General features: G+C 39.8%; 1 pseudogene; it reads right to left on the bottom strand.

Moving 5' to 3' along the window:
* The window catches only part of LOC108535584 (40S ribosomal protein S20 pseudogene), a 76,223-nt pseudogene that overhangs the window by 828 nt on the left and 67,713 nt on the right, over positions 1-7,682 (bottom strand).

The raw sequence follows: 7,682 nt of genomic DNA, 5'->3' as shown, positions 1-7,682 counted from the left end.
TTTTTTTTTTTTTTTTTTTTTTTGAGGGGGTCGGGGCGGGGGGGACAGGTTTCTGAGTGAGGTGATTAAAATGTATCAAGCTGCAGAAACTCTCGGCACAACAAATCTTTTTTCCCGAAAAATTCCCCACACATTTGCTTTTGAGAGGTAACACACAGGATTAAGCAGTCTCTAGCTTTCTGCCTTAATATTTGCCTCGGCTTTTGGGTGATGAGTGGACAGGGCTATGTACAGTTGCTGCTTCTTGAACTCTTCCCTCTGTCTGTCCCCCATCTGTCTGTCTTTGGTTAGTAAGACGGTTTTGCCTTATCTTTTTGAATATTTGAATAACCAGATTAAATTTTAAAGAACTCTACACACTAAGGATTTAAGCACAGTCCCTACCCTGTGAATTTATAAGATAATGAAAAGGCACCTTCCAAACAAAGAAAAGATGGAAAGATATTCTTCCTGAGAAAAGTATGTAACAATAGGGAAAAGCCAGTCGTCTCTTTTCTAATCCTTTGCCTTTGACATCTGTCATTTGGGGGAGAGGGTTATGTGGGTGTTGGGTGGTGTTACAGTAGTAGTTGAAAAGTTCTCTTCATCCTGTGGTACTGATTCTCTACCCTTTGTCAATAACTTCCTATCTTACATATTACTTTCAGATTTTTTTTTATTTTTAGCTTAACACCAGTGAATTATATTTGCTAAAAAATATAATTCTTTCTACAACAGCAGAAAGTACATATGAAAAACTAAAGAAAAAAGAATTATATTTGCTAATATTTTACATGTTTGAATTAAAGTTTAAAAAACACAATAGCAACAGCAGTAATGTTTAAAACATGTGAATTTATTTAGTGTTTCACAATTTTCAAAGCATGTGTACATATATTATTTAATTTGATCTTCATAATAACCACGCAGATAGGTAGAACAGGCACTGTTTTCATTTTACACATGAGAAAATTAAATACTTTAATGGGTTCCCCCAGAAATGTAAGACAAAGATTCAAATGCAAATCTCATTGTTCCTCGACTTACAATGGGGTTACATCTGGATAAACTCATCTTAAGCTGAAAATATTATAAGTCAGAAATGCATTTCATACCCCCAATAAACCCATCAAAATGTTGTAAAATCTTAAGTCAAACCACTGTAAGTCAGTGACTGTTTGTACTTTAATTGAGCTGATCCCCAGAAACTTTGATAGGGAGTATGGAATGAGACAGACAAGAAGAAAGCCAATAGAAGGTATGTTTTCAAGGTGGTTTCCAATTTGACATTTCAGTCGTGCTAGGGAGCTATGAAAGCTGGTACTGAATGCAGCCCAGTGTTAGCTCAATTAAGGGGTAAAGAAGCTGGAATATTTATCTGCCAACTCTCCACCTATCTTTGGTTGAAGTCCACCTCCAGAGGTAACAACTGTAGGGTACTCTGGTTTGCATTTTTTGGTAAACTGAGCGTATTCCCAGATCCAGAAAAAAGTCCTCACTCCCAGAGTTACAGATGTTCAGAGTAAGCAGCTTTCAAGGTGCAGAGCTGAATGACGGGTGGGGCAGAATGGTCTCGGTTAGCCAAACTCAACAAGGTTAAGCAATTTAGCCAACCAGAGTCACACAGCTAATATTGGCAAGGCCTTGAAGGGACTTAGGCCTTTGGCTGGTTGGGTAGATTCCTTGATAGAGTGAAACAGATGTCATTTCTTGTTCTCAAAGTGTAGGCTAGGAAAAAGAGTAGAGAAGAGAGAATATATTAAGCATGAAAAAATATTGCTTCTAAAGGTCTTACAATAATTGAGATTTGTTCACCCCGTACATATAATACAACTATTCAAAACCTGAAGCTTTTATAGAATGCAAAGAAATATCAATACATGGACCTTTACATAGCACACATGCTACTACTTTGCCAATATACATTGCCAAGGTTTTCAGTCCAATTGGTGGTATTTTGCTGAGGACGCTGGAACAAATTTTTGTATTTACAAGTGCCGTAACACCTTTAAAGGACATGTATATTGCAGAAAATTATGACACATAAGTGGTCAGGCAAACATTATGTGGAAAAGTCCCAGCTGATGTGTATGTTATTGCTAAACAGCCTCTTCACATCAGTGGCACTCACGCCTCAGTTTCACAGTTGTGAAATATTTGCATACAGATGTGAAGGTATTCTTGTGGTTTACTCAATAAACCAGAATGGGGCTTTATGCACCCCTGAGTTTTCAATTAATGTTGTTGACAGAATGAATGGCTATTTATGCCACCAGCCTTTCATGTTCATTCATGGTACACAATACCTAAGTCTTAAAGAGCTCATCTAAATGCCTCCCCTCTTGGGAGGGTGCTTATGGATTCCATTGTATATATAGGGTAGCATAAGGTTCAATGATTCTATCTAATCAGCAGAGTGGACCTTACATTTTAGCAAAGGCCACTGAAGCCTTTGTTCTGCAACAGGGCATTATCCTACAACTTCTACAATAAGTTGAATGTCTGTTTGTCCAAAGATCTTAGGCAACCAATGCCTGAACTTCACTTTCCCAAGTATGCCTTTCTGTCCTCACTACACTCCAACACTCACATTTTTGGGAAAAGGATACCTACACAGGAAAATTATTTTTCTATGTGTAGTGAGACTTTACTACACTCATTCATTTGACTGTGGTGAATAAGGACCTGGAACATGGTTGGAGCCTAATAAATGCTTACTGAATTTAATCCAACAAGAAAGAAACAGCACTACCAGTCCTGGCCCCTGTGTACTCTAAGATATCTGCAACATGGTACAGTTCCTGGAGATAGAAGGTGAACATGAGTCCCTCCTTTACCCCACCTATACAATGGTCTCCTCAAGCAAAAGGAGTGTGTAAATGTTGTCTGAGATAGGTTTTCACGGGAGATGAATGAAATTCCAACTTTCTTCTTGGATTAAAAATAATTCCAGTGATAATGGAATTAGAATTTCATTGGGTTTAATCATTATTAGTTAAAATCAACATAATAATTCATCTTTCCATACAGTTTTATTTTTTAAATTCCTCATCTACCGCACATTGGCCCTAGGAAACAGCTAAGGATTGCTGTCTCCATTTTTCAGATGAGAAAACTAAGGCTCATTAAGCTTAAGTGATGTCCATTCAGGTGATATCAGAGACAGGGATACAAACACAGGCTTATCAGATGTAATCTAAAATAACACATTTAAAAAGTTCCAACTATGTTTCCCAAGTTTTGAGACTCCAAATGAAAAATACAGGCATGTTTGTTTATTTCTGCAAAGCAAATTAAATGTGTAGCCCATGCATTATTGATGTCTATTATTTTAGTTCCTAAGAAGTATGTGTATCAAATTGCCTTTACAAGAGAAACTGTATTAAAACAACTTGTATTTACATGCTTTTTTAGTTTGCACTTGAGCGTTTATTTTTCTTCTAACTTTAGGACAGTAATACGTGATGCTATTTTCAAAATCAGACATGCTGGTGACTGTTCCGGAGCATAGATCAGTGTTTGTACTTAAGATGTCCAGCCTGGAATAGGACTGTACCATTAAGGGCACATGTGCAAATAAGCAAAGACTGCCAGACCAAATGGACGCCAAAGCCTTGAATTATAAACTAATCCCAGAGGAAATTTAGAGTTGTTAGAACATTTGCCCATTATTCTAGGAGAATCTCAGTGGCTCTAATCCATCTCAAACTTTTTATTCTTCTCAATATAGCTCATTTCCTCTTGAAATATTTCTTCTGTTCTATGGCCAGCATAGAAAAGAAGGGGCAGACAGGACTAAAGTAGACCCCAGGCCTCTTAGACCTAACTTAGGGCAAGCAGAGCGATGCCCCAGGCAAATATGCAGAGGGCTCTCAGGAAGACCAGCAGCAGGGCAAATTGCTGCCTGATTTGCAGTTCTGCACTCTATCAGAATTTTATATCTGGAAGATAATAATTTAGAGACTAATACAGCATGCTCATTGAATAGATTAGGAAATGTGTTTCTCAGAATTTGAATGACTTGCCCGAGTCCAGTGCAAGAATGAGAGAGAAACACACCACTCAGAGTGGAGTAAAATATATTTGTTTAAAAACATGACATTAATCAAGACAGACTAGTGGTATAGCTGGAGGACTAGACTTTAGATCACACGATTTCTAAGTAAACTTTGATTTACTTAAAAGCCTTGAGATAGAATATAAGTCAGTTTAGCTACCTTGCCTAAATAATGAAGTTAATATTTATTTCTGAAAAGGCTTGGATCTATCATCTAAAGTCTTAAATCATATTCATTCAATGCCATGCTTAAGCAGTACAGTAATGAAAAGGAACAGTCAGTCTGAAAGAGAGAGCTGCTGATAGATACTCAAGTAATGAGTGTGCTTCCATCCGGTGCATAGGTGATCACTGGTGAGAGGAGGGCATGACTAGCAACTGCGTTTTCCTTGGCGCAGTGCAGAGTTGAGCAGGATGATTTATAAACCTCAATACATTGAAGACCAAAAAAAAATGAATCATTAAGTAGCATGCCTCATGATTCAACTTGCTTTTTTTCCCCCCTAACATGGGTAATAAATTGTGTGGGCTTTAATAATTTATAGGAGATGTCGTTATAATGTGAGAATATTAACTTTGGTGAGTCTTTTAATTTGCTTGTGATGTCAATAGTGTGCTGAAGTGTTTCTTCTACAGGACAGCAACACCACTAATGCACAATTGTATTCTGACACTTCAGCCAGAGGCTCCTGGGGACCAGAAGAGACAGTTCACTTTAGCACTGATCTTATCAATTTGGTGCATGTCCCTCAGGAATTACATGCCACAGACAGAATTAAAAGGAACAGTTTGAAAGCACTTAGAATCATATTAGCGCATTCACATACAACCCCTCTTCTCCTTGTCCTTGTGGAAAGATAACCTGACTCACGACATTTTATTTCTGCCCAGGATTACGCCTCAGAAAAAGAGAGAGAGAGAGAGAGAGAGAGAGAGAGAGGGAAAAGAAAAAAATTAACTAACAAAAAACAGCACAAGGAAAGCCCCCAGAATATTCTAGATTCATCTGGGAATGTGGCCAATTTCTTCCCAGTTAATAATGTCCTCCACAGATTTTCCCTTAGATGTTTTCTTGTCATTTCACAAATGTGACAGTAGCGACCCTCTCATATTTCAGAAATAATTCCTCTCTGTACCGCCTGTTTTCAATCAGGAAGGAAAGAGTTTTGTCACAGTTTAGTGAACATCAGAGCCAGAAAAGCATATATAGGGAGAAGAAAGAGGCAGAATGAAAGAAAAAGGAAGGCAGAACAGTTCAAGAGATGATGTTATGGAAAAAGAGAGCTTCTGCGATAGGGCTGAGTGCAGAAGAGCCTGAGAGCATCAGCCAGGCACCTTTCCGAATTTTAATTCCAATCTAAAAGCTGCAAACAGAAATGAAGACCTGCCCCTTCCTGAGTCTCGAGCAAACCCCTCTCCATATATAGATTCTACCACTTAAAAAAAATAATAATAATAAAACACATGAAGTAGTTAATTGGAGATATTAAAATGAAGTGACCAGTGACCAGGCACAGTGATTCACACCTGTAATCCCAACACTTTGGGAGGCCGAGGTGGGCGGATCACCTGAGGTCAGGAGTTCGAGACCAGCCTGGCCAACATGATGAAACCCTGTCTCTATTAAAAATACAAATATTGGCTGGGTGCAGTGACTCACACTTCTAATCCCAGCACTTTGGGAGGCCAAGGCAGGTGGATCATGAGGTCAGGAGTTCAAGACCAGCCTGACCAAGATGGTGAAACCCCGTTTCTACTAAAAATACAAAAAATAGCCCAACGTAGTGGTGGGTGCCTGGAATCCAGCTACTTGGGAGGCTGAGGCAGAGAATTGCTTGAACCCAGGAGGTGGAGGTTGCAGTGAGCCAAGATAGCGCCACTGCACTCCAGCCTAGGCAACAGAGCAAGACTCCGTCTCAAAAAAAAAAAAAAATACAAAAATTAGGCTGGGTGCGGTGGCTCACGCCGGCAATCGCAGCACTTTGGGAGGCCGAGGTGGGCGGATCACCTGAGGTCAGGAGTTGGAGACCAGCCTGGCCAACATGGCAAAACCCTGTCCCTACTAAGAATACAAAACTAGCCGGATGTGATGGCATGCGCCTGTAATCCCAGTTACTCGGGGGCTGAGGCTTGAGAATTGTGTGAACCTGGGAGGCAGAGATTGCAGTGAGCCAAGATTGCACCACTGCACTCCAGCCTGGGCAACAGAGCGAGACTCCGTCCCCAAACAAACAAACAAAAATGCCCAATACATGCAGAAACTAGCAGCATGAGAGACTGCAGTAACCACTGGTGGTAAGGTGAGGAAGGCTGGTGTTAATACCTTAGCACGTGATGGTAGAAGGTCAATGACAGAGTGGAAAAAGGAACAGAATCAAAGACTAGATCCCTCTCTCTTTTCTCTCTCTCTCTTTTTTTCTGTCTCTCCCTCACACATCTCATGTGTTTAGTGGCTAGTCCTAATTCTTTCAATTTTCATTAAGCATTTTTTTCTTTATATTTAGTTCCTCTCTTCAAATCTTAACCTGAAATTCGGCTTTTCTCTCATAACCCAAACCCAAGAAATCTCAGTTGGCTATTTGTTCTTTAATCTCAGCACTTTATTGTACTTTCCTTACAGGTTCTAGTTCAAGATTTGGGTCTTTCTAAAGACGTATGTGTATGCATGTGTGTGTGTTTGAACAAAAGTGTGTGTGACAATACATGCACTACAGCACATAAGTACTTATCTTCCAGAAAATATAGATGCATAGCTGTGTAGTAGATCTCTTTCATGACTAAATCAATCTATATTAACACCACGTATGTATGTCAATGCCCAGGCTGACCTACAGGATCCCAGAAAGTTCTGACATACTAAGACAAATTTTAAAACTGCAAACTTTCACATTTTTTTCTCATATTTCACAGTGCCATCCATTCAACTCCCAACATTCTGAACAATGCTCACATGGTAACTTGTGCTATCAGCAAGACTAGGAAGACAGCTCAGGAAGAAAGCACAATTGTGGAAAATATTTTATAATTACCAACATGTGACTATTTGTACATCATGTTTTACGCCCCCAAAAAAAGGAAGGAAAAGAAGCAAAGGCTCTGCCATTAAAGGCGAGTCCTGTTCCTTGTCTTTTAAATTGTATGGCTTATTAGGGTCTAAATAAAGTTAGTAACTTGCCTAGGGATATGGTTCTTGAACTTTGTTTAACAAATGAATCAAATGAATCTCTTTTCACTAGTCAATCTTTTCACTAGGTCATAAGAACCCAAATTTTTTTTTTTTTTCTTGCCAGAGTCTTGCTCTGTCTTTCAGGCTTGAATGCAGTGGTACAATCTCAGCTCACTGCAATCTCTGCCTCCCAGGTTCAAGCAATTATCCTGCCTCAGACTCCTGAGTAGCTGGGATTACAGGCACAGACTACCATGCCTGGTTAATTTTTTTTTTTTTTTTTTTTTTCTGAGACGGAGTCTCGCTCTGTCGCCCAGGCTGGAGTGCAGTGGCCGGATCTCAGCTCACTGCAAGCTCCGCCTCCCGGGTTCGCGCCATTCTCCTGCCTCAGCCTCCAGAGTAGCTGGGACTACAGGCGCCCACCACCTCGCCCGGCTAATTTTTTGTATTTTTAGTAGAGACGGGGTTTCACCGTGTTAG

The sequence above is a fragment of the Rhinopithecus bieti genome, unplaced genomic scaffold, assembly GCF_001698545.2.
Source record: "Rhinopithecus bieti isolate Rb0 unplaced genomic scaffold, ASM169854v2 scaffold_13184, whole genome shotgun sequence".
In the NCBI taxonomy this organism is placed as follows: domain Eukaryota; kingdom Metazoa; phylum Chordata; class Mammalia; order Primates; family Cercopithecidae; genus Rhinopithecus; species Rhinopithecus bieti.
The sequence above is the reverse complement of the archived record's forward strand: the minus strand, read 5'-3'. Positions and strand labels throughout refer to the sequence as shown.